At 39.9% G+C, this 13496-nt stretch overlaps 1 long non-coding RNA gene across 2 annotated transcripts in view; it reads left to right on the forward strand.

Moving 5' to 3' along the window:
• Positions 1–13496, forward strand: part of LOC138068232 (uncharacterized) — a 111961-nt gene that overhangs the window by 63259 nt on the left and 35206 nt on the right. For both annotated transcript variants that reach the window (XR_011142966.1, XR_011143017.1), the window contains one exon: positions 837–889. This is a non-coding gene — a long non-coding RNA (uncharacterized lncRNA). The remainder of the gene's footprint in view (positions 1–836; positions 890–13496) is intronic.

A 13496-nucleotide genomic window follows, 5' to 3' on the forward strand; every position in this document is an offset into this window, starting at 1 on the left:
TTGTGTCTCTTATTTTTTTGCTTATGCATTCCCAGTTTCAGCAGAGTAAGAACAGTGCTAATCTTGAGTGATGAGATGTCTCTGTACTTTGTTTTCCACTAGCACCTCTATTATTTAGTTATTCCATTGTGTGGAGCATACCAGTACTTTATAGCCCTTTGAATAGTTCTTCCAGGTCAGTACTTGGCATAAGATGGGAGATGCATGAGGACCGTTTTGCTGCTTCTGCTAAAGGTTTATTAATTATGTGACTAAATAGACAATGTAGATTTAGTAGGTTTTTGGGGTTTTTTTTTTAATCTTCACATGGTTTACAAACGTTAATGAATACATGTTCAACACCCATTGCAGTGCCTTGGGTTGCCTCAGGCATCTATGTTAGGCTAGCAGATACGACCCAGGACCGAGGGAGAAGAGAGAGCTTTTTGGAGTAGGTGCTGGAGGACAGACAGGGAGCATTCATAGAGTCTAAAATGACATTGCACAGCTATCTTTGAGCAATTAAATCCTTCTTTACTTTTCTTCCTTCACTTTATCTATGGTTACATGGAATTTCTTTGGTAAAGTCTGCAACAGAATTTGGGATGTTTCTAGTTCTTCAGTGCCACGCTCAAAAGTACTGCGTGGTCTCTGTAATCCATCTTGACAGAGCGGTTTCATGTAGCAGAAATACTCTCTCGGTCACATTGTGGAAACATAAATTAATAATGGAAACTTTTTCCAGTGCTGGAAAAAAGCAAACAGTAAGCGTCAATTATATTAACAATGTAATGAGAAACTTCAGGTCAGATATGTACTTTTTTTTAACAGAATGTCTTGTCTTTGTTGTGTTGCAGAAGTTTAAAAATGGTGACTGAGTTGTACAGGAGAACCAGGACAATCCCAAAAAGTAAGTCAATAATGCACATCCATAAATGTAATTAGGAAAGCAATTAGTTCTCCTCTTTTTTTTTTTTTTTTTTTTTTTGATTGTATGTGTAGCATATGCAGTCCAGAGCTGTTTTGGGTTACCTCATTTCAAGCCACGTGGTTTAGGGCAAGTTGCAATAGGTAGATAATTCTCTCCCTTTCTCACCACTGTGTCTATGCATGAACTTGCTCGAGGTTGTGTCCTGTAATTGCGTTATTAATGTTGTTGTAGCGTTGATGGTCCAAGGATGTGGGAAGGGAGGGGTGTGTAGGGAAAAGCTTTATGTTGTCTTAGATTGACAAAATCAGACCAGCTGCAGCAACACAAGAAGGGCTGGAAAGGGTTTTCATCACGACAGGCTTGTTTATGTTCCCAGTAACACCAGTTGGCTTTAACCTTTCCTAAGGCTGCTGAGTGTTATTGAATATATTTAGAATATTTATTCAGAGTACTCTGTACATTTATGGCGTAGTTGAGGAGTTTCTTCTGTTTCAGGCAAGAAATACTAGAGGTTTTTCAGTAGTATTTTAGATAGCAAGCCTTACAGCTAATATTCTCTTATTCAGTTATCTAAGACGCTGGCAAATTTTGAAGACATATGCTTTTAACTGTCTTGAACAGACCATTTCATATGGGATAACAACACCTATATGATAACTGTAATAACAAAACCTAACATAATTCTGCATTTAGTTTCACATTGGCTAACAATTGGACTCATTAAGAGATTGTGTGAAGTTTTCTATAAGTTATTGAGTCAGTTTTAAATTATGTATAACTCTCCACATTGCTGCTCATTTTACTTTTAACTCTTAAGGGATGAGTATGTTTTTAACGCATGGGTTTTGAAATTATTGATGGCTCCAGTTTGTCAAACGGCCTTGAGGTGTGGAGCTTTATTTATCATTTTTCTGTTACTTACATCGGCATCACTGTAATTTATACCTGTGCTCCTTTGTCTGAAAAGTCTAAATAATTTTACAGACTCGCTTTTTATAGAAGCTTTCTAAAAGACAAAAAAAAAAAAAAGTGGTAAAACATGTGTCAGGCATATGCAATTCCTTCAGCATCATGTTTTCCACACTGTCCTAATAGCTGTTGAGCCTCCTTCAAATACTCTTACTTCCAAGACCTGTTTTATGGCAATAAATCTTCTTTGCTGTAAAATTCTTGAAATGGTTCAGTAGGACGATTGTCTCTTTTGAAAATTCCCTGAGATCTCATGGTTAGAAATGCAGAAGTTCTTAACCAGCTCAGTGTTTTTAATCTGTAATACATGTTTTATAGCTCTAGTCAAGTTACTTTTGAAAGTTATAATCAGTGAATTGCCAGTGTTTGTCCTGGCAAGCTCCTATATTGTCCAGTGCTCCTCACTATCCTGATTTCTGTCTTGATAATTTATGATAATTTTTTTTACTTAAGAGTGCCATTCCGTTATGTTAGGTATGCTTCCAAGTACCATACTAAAGTACACTGAATAATGCCTAGTCAGGCAAAGAACGAAAGCTGTGGCACAGTGTAAGACAATTCTTCATTTAAGAGAGCGAGCAGCTCTCGCTTGAAACTGATACTGAAAGCATTAAGGAAATTCCATGTGAGGCTACTGTATGGTATGGCGTGCGTCGTAGGCTTTTGGTCATAAAGGGTTCTGATCAGAAAAGATTGATCTGGAACAGCTTTTTAATATCTTATCTTGCTTTTGTACAGTGAGGGTTATTCATAGCTTTAGGGTTCTCAGGATGCATGTGTTGGCCAATATTTAAGCTGTATTGACAGTTAGTTAATTATATATAGTCTTCTGTGTTTCCAGCTTGTACTTCTTTGAGTTTGTCGTCAGAGATTCTTCTAGAAACTGCAGGGCCATACGTAGAAAAAACCCCAAATGAGTGACACAGTCTTTGAAGCAGTTTGTAATTTAATAAACTGCCAGGTATGCAAGAACTGTTAAATTGCAGTACCTGTCCTGTCAGTCTCTGGAAGGTGGCCAAACCTTCCATAATCCCTATGGCATTGTGATAACTGAAAACAGCTGTTAAAATCAGACTTTTTTTTTTTTTTTATGGGAATCAGAGGAAATCTTCCAGCAGTCCGTAACGGATACTATATGTTGGATTTACCAAAGGCAATTCATTAGATAGTCCATCTGGAACGTCATATACGCAGAGAAAAAGGAGATGTGTATTTGCCAAAACCCTCTGCACAGGTGGAGACTCTTCTCTGAGTGTTTTTTAAAAAAAAAAAAAAAAAAAAAAGTGAGATACAGAATTACTTGGTCACCGTTGGTCTTAAAATTTCTAGCTTTGTGAAATACTGCTGTTTTCCTTGCTTGATGTTTTCTTAGTTGGACGTCATATATTGCACATAACCTTTAGGTTGTTCTGTATTGAGAAGAGCAAGGTGTTTTTGTTCTGGAGTTGGCAAGTTAGTTCTGGAGTTAGCTTTGTCTCGTAACCCTTCCTCCATGGGTAACTGTTGAATGCTCAGGCTTTCTTAAAATACCCAGGCGTTGGGATCTGAGATCCCTGGTTCTCTTTCAGTAAACTTGGAGAGAAAAGAAAGCTTTACAGTCCTTCCCAAGATTTTCAGAGGATTTGTGTAGGAAATCTGGTTCTACCTTTGCTGTGGAGAAGGGAGCCTTGCATGCTACTGTCCGGGCAGAGAGATCTCTGTTTAAACCATGCATTTTAATCGGATGCTTTTCTTGCCTGGTATAAAACCTTATGGTTTCAAATCTTGTACTTCAAAATTATCCAAAATAGCTTTGGTTATATTTTTAGATACTGCTAACCGTAATAGAGAATAACTTCTTCACTTAAAAGAGGATCAGAGATTACCTTTGCTCTGTAAGAACTTACTGTGAATACATTGTGGCGTGTCAAAATGTTCATTCTTGTTAATGTCTTTAAAAACAGTAATATTGGGAACCATTTGACACATGTGTGCACGCACAGACACTTTTAGGATTGGTAGAGGTCTCAGCTACTGTAAATCTATGTGAAGTGTTGGTTGGTTATGTTAAAGAGCTACAGTGGTCTGATAAACTCCCCCAGATGAGGGGAAGCTTTTTACTGGCAACCGAAGTTCTTTTAACTTATGTACCTGTGAGAAAGGCACTTAATCATTCCTGTTCCTCACTCTCTTATTTGTAAAGTGAGGACACCATATCTACTTCAGAGTTTAGACACAATAATTCATATTAAGTTTTTCGATGCTTTAGAAATACAAGCTCAGTATCTGACCTCGTGAGAAAGCCCACTCCTTGCACACACATAAGTAACTTGATTCCATGGGGGACCATTTTACCATTTAGTTTGACAGGTTAGGAAAGTAAATGATGAGGAAGTTTTGCAGAGAAGTATAGCCAGCAACTGTTAAGAAAGCCGTTGTCCTCCTCGCATATCTTTTTTTCTTGTTTTCTTCTCAGGAGGTCCACTAGTATATTTAGGGCGTAAAAGGAGACAAACCACCAAGAGGTCAGTGTTACTAGATGAGTATGAAGTAGCCATTAACACAGGCAGTGTACTATTCAAAAAGAAACTCTTTATTTGACAGGGCTGTCTCCTAGATGACTTAAAAACATAAAACCACAACTTATTTTTAATAAAGAGCACTTTTAATTTTTGTCAGATATGAAAGTACCTGTAAGTTTAATATATGCTTTGCAAAGAGAAGAATGTGCTAAGTGTAGTTGTCAAATTTACATTTTTTTTTTTTTTTTAAATCAGTCTGTGTCTGATGGCTTCATATATGACATTCTGGCACACTCTTACAACACTGGGAAATAACATGTGCTTTTTAGGAGCACTCCTCTCCTCTTGTCACGTGAACAGGAGCTACCTTGCTTTAGTGATCTGTGTCGGCCACTGTACTGCAGTTTGTTGGGCTAAAGGATGGGATGTTTATCATTTTTTTGATTCACTTTGTCCGCATCTGTATTCTAAACTACAGGAAGCCCCGGGGAGCAGGACTCTCGTATCTTCTTTTTGCCCCTTTTCCATATTGGTACAGCTGCTGTAACAAGGCTTTCTGTGACTGGGTAAAAAAGAGGTGATCTGTGATCCTGGAATACGTGCATCTGTATTCTGTCTGATGAATTCCAAAACTAGATGAAAATTGGCATGTGTGCTTGCCTTCCTAACCTATGCTCTGTCCGTTAATCACGGTCCAACTGATATTCCAAAACTACAGTTTTCCTGAAGACTTCTGCTATTAGAAATTAGAAGAGACATAGCAGAAAAAAACTTTTTTCATTTCTGTTTCTTCTTTCGATTATTTTGTCTAAAAAGCAAGGTAAAAAAGCACTTATTTTTCAGACCTCTCCCCCCCCTTTTTTCCCTGCTGTTTAAGGTTGAAAGTTTACCTAGAAATTGTTTTTCACCTCAATTGCAAGTTGAAAATCTGAATTCAGAGAGCAGTCAGGCACCAGTTTCCAGCTTGCGGTGGTGCTTGCTCTGATGTCTCTCTTAATTCTCTAAGGCAATGCATGCACACGGGCACACCCACAGAGAATAATAGGGGATTGCAGGGTCTTAAATGTCATGTTCCTTCTACCTGTATAGGTTACAGTAATGTGTGTCTCTTAATGCTGAAAAGAGTATCATCAGGCGGAAGCTGGGGTACTGATCTTTTTAAACCTCTTTCTGTGGAGATGTAGGGTGAAAATGTATCATCTTCATTCTGTTAGTATTTTTGCATTGATAATACTTAACATGAAACTCTTGAGACTAACAAATGATCATCTGACACTATTTAGATTATATTTTTCCCCTATCTGCAGCTAGCTTGTATAGCTCAGGGTATGGGAACCTATATCCTGAAGGCTATATATGACTCACAACTGTTTCATACAGCCCACTGTCAAATTTTTTCTTGTTAATACTGAATAGTACTAATACGCATGTTAACACACGGCCTGCCAAATACATATAAAAGCTCTAAGCGGTTAGCTAGAAACAAAATTTCCTGGTGTTGCTGTGAGCTGTTATATTACAACCCATTTTCCCTTTCAGGGACACCAAGCGTTTGCTAATAGCCTTAGTCATTGAGTCCCACATGCTTCTAAGGCAGCATGGTATAGGCAGAGATAAGTCACCATTCCTAAGACTTGGTCTGTGAGGGGTGGAGGCCGTGCAACCTATTTACTTTGAGCTCTGAAATCACTGATTTGTGATCGCAGCCTTGCAGTTTTGCTTACCTATGTGTATATATCCTACAGGGTTTCATTTTCTTTGGACTTTCGGATCCTTTATAGGAAAAGAAGAAATGCCTGATTTAAAAATGAATTTTACTCTAAAACACTGAATTGTTACAGATACTGGAAACGATGAACATGCCTGAAATGCGCTCCTTGTTAGTCTTCTGCACTCGTTCCATGAGATTGAAGTCTATCTGATCTTTCAGATAAGAAAACTTTTTGCCTTTTTCCCTTCGCCTAGGCTGCCCTATTATAATGGCAGACATGCTTCTTCTCAGAGAAACACCCTTCTTCTGGAAAATTGCAGCCAACTCTTGAGTCTTGCAGGAAGAGAACTATTGTCCCTTTAGTAGGGCGATTACTGAGTCAATCTATGTGTACGGTTCTCGAGGTCTCTTTAACTGATATTTTTTGGTCCACGATGTCTTACACGCTTTCTGGATGGGACAAGGTTTAGAACGGACTGACCTTGTCCAAGTCAAGTTGTTTTCTGAGTATGGAACCGACCTCCCAGTTACAGAGCAAAGTGGAACACGGTTTACAAAGAGGAAGCTCATAACTTGATGAGTGTATCTGTGGTGACTTAATCTGTATTACAGATTTTGATGTGTCCTTGTAACTTCAGTGTAGCATATGGGTTTAAATATCCCAGGTGGCTCTGAAAATCTCATAGTCCTTCTTGAAGTTGCTTTGCGTGCAAGCACCTATCCGCTTAAGTCTTGCCTTAGGAAATCTAGGAGATTATTCTAGTCTAGCTGTGGTGGAGGAGATGGACCTTATGGAGAGTACTTCCGTGTCTCATGTGAGCTCTCATGGCTGGTACACAGTAGAGCAAGGAACAGAACCCAAGGATATTTTCAAAAGCTCTGTGGTGAGTGAAGGTACTAGAAGTCCTGTCACACGCTGTTCGATGTGGTGCTCCGTCCAGTCAATTTAGTGTCACTGGAAAGCCAAATGCAGTAGTCTGTGCAAAGCACAGTGCAGATGCACAGGTACTGCTTCTGATACGCAACCTAGCTAGCTCATTTACAGCTAGCTTTTGTGTCTGTGAGTGCTGCTGTATCAAGCTGTGTAAATACTCAAGTCCTGTCACCCCGTGCTCTACTTCTAAGTGCAAAACTGTCTGTGTTGTAGAATGCATGTGTAAGAACAATAAATCTATTGTTAAAGTGATACTTTTAAAACTGTCCTTATCCTTATAATTCCCAAATAAGAATGTAACAGTATGTGCCGGTTCTCTGTCAGCATTATGTATTTCTGTTTGCTTGGTCTCTGCCTGCAGTGAAGTGTATACACAACAACTAATATGCTTACACATGATATTGACCCAGGAAATCAGAACATCTCAAGTTATACATGTTTAATAACATCTTAACGCTTCATTTTCCCACTGTTCTTAAGCAGTGTTGACTTTCCTCAGTGCACTGACCAAGAGAATAATAACGTTCGTATGAAAAGAATGTACTTTTGGATTCAAATGCAGGACTTATTTTTTCAAAACAAAGAAATGGGGGGAAAAAAAAACAAAAAAAACTTCCTTTCCACTGTGTACGTATAGAGGGGGAGATGATGGGGCCAGATAATCTCATGTACATTAGATAAAAATCTGCAGCAAGGGAGCTCAGAATTAACACTTAAAACCTCATAGAAAAATCTTGTTGTAATGCAAAATATGATTTTAAAAAATATATTTGAAAAGGGAAATGGGATACAGACTTGGAGTCTAGAGGCCTGCATTCTGGTTCTGCTCCTGATCTGTACGCTTGCGCGAGTAGCTTGCATTTCCCTGCTTCAGTTCTCCAGATATCCCAGTATCTCTCTTCAGTCAGATAAATGTATGTTTTGTTTTGCTCTCTGTAAAGCACTTTGAAATAAACAGACTTGCTCAAAATCCCTTTTCCTCCTCACCCTTGTTTTCCCAAAGACAATAGCACATAGACTTCTTTTCTTTTCCAAATGATGTTCTTGACTGATGCTCTGTAGCTACTCAAGGTAGGATTTAACTGATCCTTTCTGTTGTCCAAACAATCATGAAAAGCTTCAAATGAAGAAAACTGTTGAGTACACTGAGTCTCTAAAGTCTGTTAGGGTCATAGTCTTGCAAGAAACGTTCTCTTAGTCATTTCAGCCAACTGGCTGGAGTTTCAAAACGTTTCGGCATCGTGGACCTCTGTGGACTGCTTTACGTTAATACTGGCTGATCTTACACATTGATCAACTAGGCTTTGCAGCATGATAGACAGATGATCAGGGAAACTAGATCTGTATCCCCCAAAACAAATCGCCTGCACCATCAAGTTCTGTGGCACAGCACGTCAGCTTTCTCGAACAACTAATCACTTCCTCGGAAGAGAATACTTGATGTGCCACTACCAAACTGCTGCTTTGCAATAGCAATTAGGGTTGCTACATTTGTCACGTGGCACAGCAAGTATGAATCTTTGCAGAGAGTTCTTGGGCTGAAATTCAGCAGCTGTTTAGAATGTGAGGAGTTGATTCAAATACACATTAAGCTATGTGGATGCAGTGTTTGAGAAAGAAACAAAATGCATTGATCTTGCACAGCTAAGTGGTGCAGAAGCAGTTTACTGCAATATAGTTAAAATCACTGCACTTAGAGGAAATGACTGTCCGGTGAAACATCCTTGCTTAGACACAGCCTAGTACACTGATTTGTCATTCTGTATCCTCCATTAACATTTATCAGCATCCTGACCAGAATCCCACAGATGGAACCGAGGAAGTAGATGATAGAAAAGTTAGTCTTTGGGCTTTTTGTTCTGTGTTGGTCCATCACCCGTGGTGCAACCGTAATCATAGATTCCTATGACAGAGGTTCTACTTCTAGAAGCACAACGTGAATGTGCTCCGGGACTGTGGCTTCTGAGCACTGCTGTGTTTCGGTACAGGGATCTTAAAAGCCTTACAGTATGCAAACAGAGTTTAAGGTAACTGTTGCTTACTTGAATTAAATATAAAAGCTGCATGCATACTGAAGAAGGGACGGGACAGGGATTCCTTGCATCTAGTTTTGTCCTCTTCCTGTGTGGATCTCTTTGCCGTTGTCTTTTGTCTGAGGTGTGTGCGCTTTCTTGGGATCAGTTTCTTCCCTTCTCCGCTACGCTGTTAGCGGTGGCATCTATCTTTTGAAATACAGTAAAGTTTATTAAACCTTTTATGCTGTTAAAAAGCTGTTCTTGCTGTTTGATACCAGAGCCATCCTTGTCCTTCCTGGTATACACACCAACATAGGATTTATTTTAATGAGAGTGTTACAGGAAGTAGAATTCCCATCCTGTGCAAGAGTTTTCATATCTGACTTTTATGTTTTGCGTTAGGGAGCTTGGGCTACCCACCCTGGGGCTGGCTGGCGGCCTGGCAGGAAGCTAGACAGACTGGTCTGCCGGCCAATCTTGTTGCCTTTTATAGAGCGTTTTGATGCGATCAGCACGTTTCCATGCCATCAGTGTTTTGCAGTGTAAAATGGTTCTGGTCGGAAGTTGTTTTGTGCAGCTCTGGTTTTATTCTGCAACTCCCTACTTCTGGAAAACGGTTGACCAGTTTTAACAATCAGTGTAGAATGCAGGATTTGCGTTCTCGAGAAGACGACGACGACAAGTGCTCCAGGAGCAAAAGCATAGTGGGGAGGCCCACTGCAGTCCGCTTCCTACTCTTCCCCTCTTCCCCCATTGCCAGTAATGTATTGGGTCTAACTGCAGTTACCTCCCATCACAATGGCATGTCAACGTTTGGTGGTAGAATCAAAAGGGAACGTAGCAGCGTTCCTGGTCTTTTTACACGTTTCTCGATTTGCAGCCCAGAAAAGGCTCTCATCATTCAACTAAATACTCAGAAATAAATCCTGTGAGGATAGTTGAGCTTCTGAGACAATCTTCACATGAAACATTGTTATTGAACAGTATTAGCGTTTAATGGACTAATTTAGGATCTGATCTAAAACCCCTCAGATCCCCTGTTAGGATTGAATCAGGTATCCAGCATTTCAGAAGGATCGGACAGATTGTGAGACCTTACTTCCTTTTACTTCTTTCTTTTCAGTAAATGAGTCTGCCTCCTTGGAAGGCAGATCTGCCTCCTTTGCATTCTGAAGCCTATTCTGAGGTTGTGAATTTACAATGAACCGCCAGTTAGCAGTTCAGCGAAAATAATTTCAAGTAAAATTATGGCTTGTTTACTTAAGTAGGTGCTGCTTTCAGGAGAAATATTAACGCAGCGTTCATTCTCAGGAGAGCTCCTGTTAGAGCGGCCTTTAAATATATTCAGACAGCGGATCTGATGTTTACGCGCAGATTTGACACGTTATCTATGTCATTTGAATGAGTCTTAAATGGAATTGGATGCATTAGGGAAGTATACATTTGAAAACGCAGAAGGCTTTATATACTTCTTTTGTGGCTGTTGGCACTCCAGTATTTGCAGAGTCGCTGGAAGAAAGCTGCGTGTGTAAATTACATTAGAAGTGAACCTAGGAAAATACCAGGAGTACTGGTAAAAAGAATAAAAGGGGAACTTTCCCTTTGTGTAATTAGTTTGCACAGGTTTGGTGGTTCTTGTGTATACATAACGTAACTTCACTGGAGCCCATCCAGATTCACAGTAGAGTAAGTAATTCCACAGAAATCAAAGGAGCTATAATCTTGTAAAACTTGTAAAATAGGAGAATTTAGCTTTTGTATCCAGAAGCTAATCTGGTTAAGCAAATATTTAATGCTGACTTGATTGATGAGTTTGATTTGACTTGGAATATGAAACTTAACCTCTAGCAAAATGAAACGTATTTTTTCTTAACATATTTAGCTTTCTCTTCAAAAAAAAAAAAAAAAAAAAAAGCATGGGTTTCATTTGGTATTTTTTTTCAACAGGTAGCTATTTTAACTCACTCTGTGCTTACTCCCCCCCGACCCCACTCCTGCCCTGATGCTCAAGATACATAGGGAATTAGAGGTCAGATAACACAGCCGTTACTTACATAAAACTCCAGTGAGATTCAAGAGGAGTTACAGCCTATGGGAGTCAGCTCTGCAAACTGTTTTTTCCATACCCAAGAAGCATGAGTCAGATTTTGCAAAGTGAGTCAAATCTGTCTTCAGATTCGTTTGAAGACATTGTAATGGATATATAATTTGAAACAGTATTATGCATGGAAATGGCTTATTCAACTAATTTAGTTTACAATATTAAACTAGTTTAGTTCACAGTACTCTCTCTGAGTGGGAAGGGGTTGAATGGATCCCTTCCCAGAAGTGAGAGGGAAGCATGGAAGAAATGGCGCCTTAGGTGTACCTTAGTCCTCAGAAGCATTGAGTAGTCCTTTTGCAGTGTGGGGGACATAGAAAGAGTTTTTGTTCGTCAGTACGGTTGTGGGGATTGCCAGGGCCTGAGAGACTGTTAACTCTAGAGCAGGTTTATCCTTGGTGATGTTGGTAAACTGTGGCCTTCAGTGTGACAAGAGCGCTTACGTGAGGGTGGTTGTAGGACTTTCAAAATAGGCTGGAAGCACAGGGCCCTCCTGTCCTTGGAGATGCGCGCTGGGGGCTAAAACATCTGTCCTCTCCCTCAAGAAGGACAATATCTTCCTAACCCCATCCTTCCAAGAAAGTTATCTCCCTTCACTTTGCATTCCTTCCCTTTATCTGCACCTGGGTAGCGTTCTGGTGCATAAAACAGTCCTCTTCGGTCAGATATGTCGGAGCTGCAATCCTTTAACAGGATGTGACTCTTGCATGTTTTGCTGGCTGTGTCATGCAGAAACATTCCCTTTCCTCTGAAGGAACTAAATGGCAATTAAACTTTAAGGCACAGTTACCTTCCAAGTCTTAGTTTCCCCTCCCCTTCTCTGTTCCCGTGTTTAACCCCCGCTTTGAGAAATCCATCTCTTTAGATCGTGAATTTAGACCAGGAAACTAATTTGATGCCCCTGTTCTAAAGCGTCAGTCTTTGACTGGCTGCCGTCAACATCCTAATATTGTATTCAGAAGAGTGACTAATACCTCCTGTCTGGCTTACATCTTGAATGAACTAGTAGACAGGCATGACCGTTTTTTTTTTTTTTTTTTTTCCTATTCCTGTGTGTAATCAACCTAGAAAGAATTTTTCAGATGAGCTTTTCTTGTCCAATTTTTAGTGGAGACCGTGAGGAAATGAGGGTGGAATTCAAATGTGGCGGTTCAAGGAATATATTTGCCATTACTTCTTTGGGGTACAGAGATGAAATGGCAGCATCAGATACGTAGTTCCCTGACTGACGAGCGCAATCCCTAGCAGGACTCTTGCTGCTTTTAATATTGCCCGTAAATCAGACAGTTCTCAGTTGCCTCCACTCTGAATGAAGAACATCGTGTTTATAGAAAATGTGCAGTTTTTCTTAGATTATTCAGGTCTTTCATAACCTTTTCTAAAGGTCCTTGTGTTTTAAGAAATGGTGGTGGTAGAAGGCTGAGGTTCAGGACTCCAACAGAAGTTACTTCAGTTGTTGTTTAGCCTAGTTTAAATTTCTGCCAAATTTTGTACCAGCATACATTTTGAAAGCGCTCAAAAGGTGCTGCGTGAGACAAGGAAGCATTTTCAGTAAGCCCCGAGTCTTCGTGTATCTGCACAGGATGAGCTGGTTAGTTACCTTATGTGTGTCAGCGGTGCTGTTTGTTGTGTGTCCTGCCCAAACAAGGCTCCACAGAGATGTCCTGGACCACAGTTCTTACTCTGGTTTTGTCTAGTTTCTCACTTGAGTTTCTTTTGTACGTATATATGACTCCGTTATCCTTCTGCATCTCCGAGTCTTCCACTGACTAAGAAGTTAACTAGCCAAGAGACCGAGAGCCACAGGTTTGAGAATTTCCAAACTGAGACTCCTTCCCAGGAAGCAGTTTGTTCAAGCAGAGAAAGTTTCTTTCCAAAGTTTGCTTGACTGCCATGCTGACCTGCAAAGCTGTTTCTCTCCCCAGTGCTTGTGCAAGTTTATATTTTTAAGGAATTTAACAAGATTCAGTGTTGGCAGTTACCTCTTTCTGACAGTTAAGAACATAGTTTAAATTAGGCTCTTAATTTTTGGGTCCTCGTGGTTGAGTAAGAATAAAGTCCGGATAGCAGCTAAATCACCAGTAAACTAGTCACTGTTGCATGGGTGCAGAGTCTCCCAGAAAGTGATTCATAGGTATCCAAATGCTATATTCTGTCCACGGCAGATCGTTAAGGATCTTTGAGTGAAGGTAGATTTAAAGCAAGCATTCATTTTTACTTAAGATTTCTCACACAGAACAACCTTCTGTACAGTAAGGTAGGCAGCTACTTCTAATAATTTCTTTTGAAATTATTTCTGCCTTGTTTTGAGTCTGTCTTGGGATTGCTGTCATACGTGCTGGAGGCAGAGCTAAC

The sequence above is a fragment of the Struthio camelus genome, chromosome 1 (genome assembly GCF_040807025.1).
Source record: "Struthio camelus isolate bStrCam1 chromosome 1, bStrCam1.hap1, whole genome shotgun sequence".
NCBI lineage: Eukaryota > Metazoa > Chordata > Aves > Struthioniformes > Struthionidae > Struthio > Struthio camelus.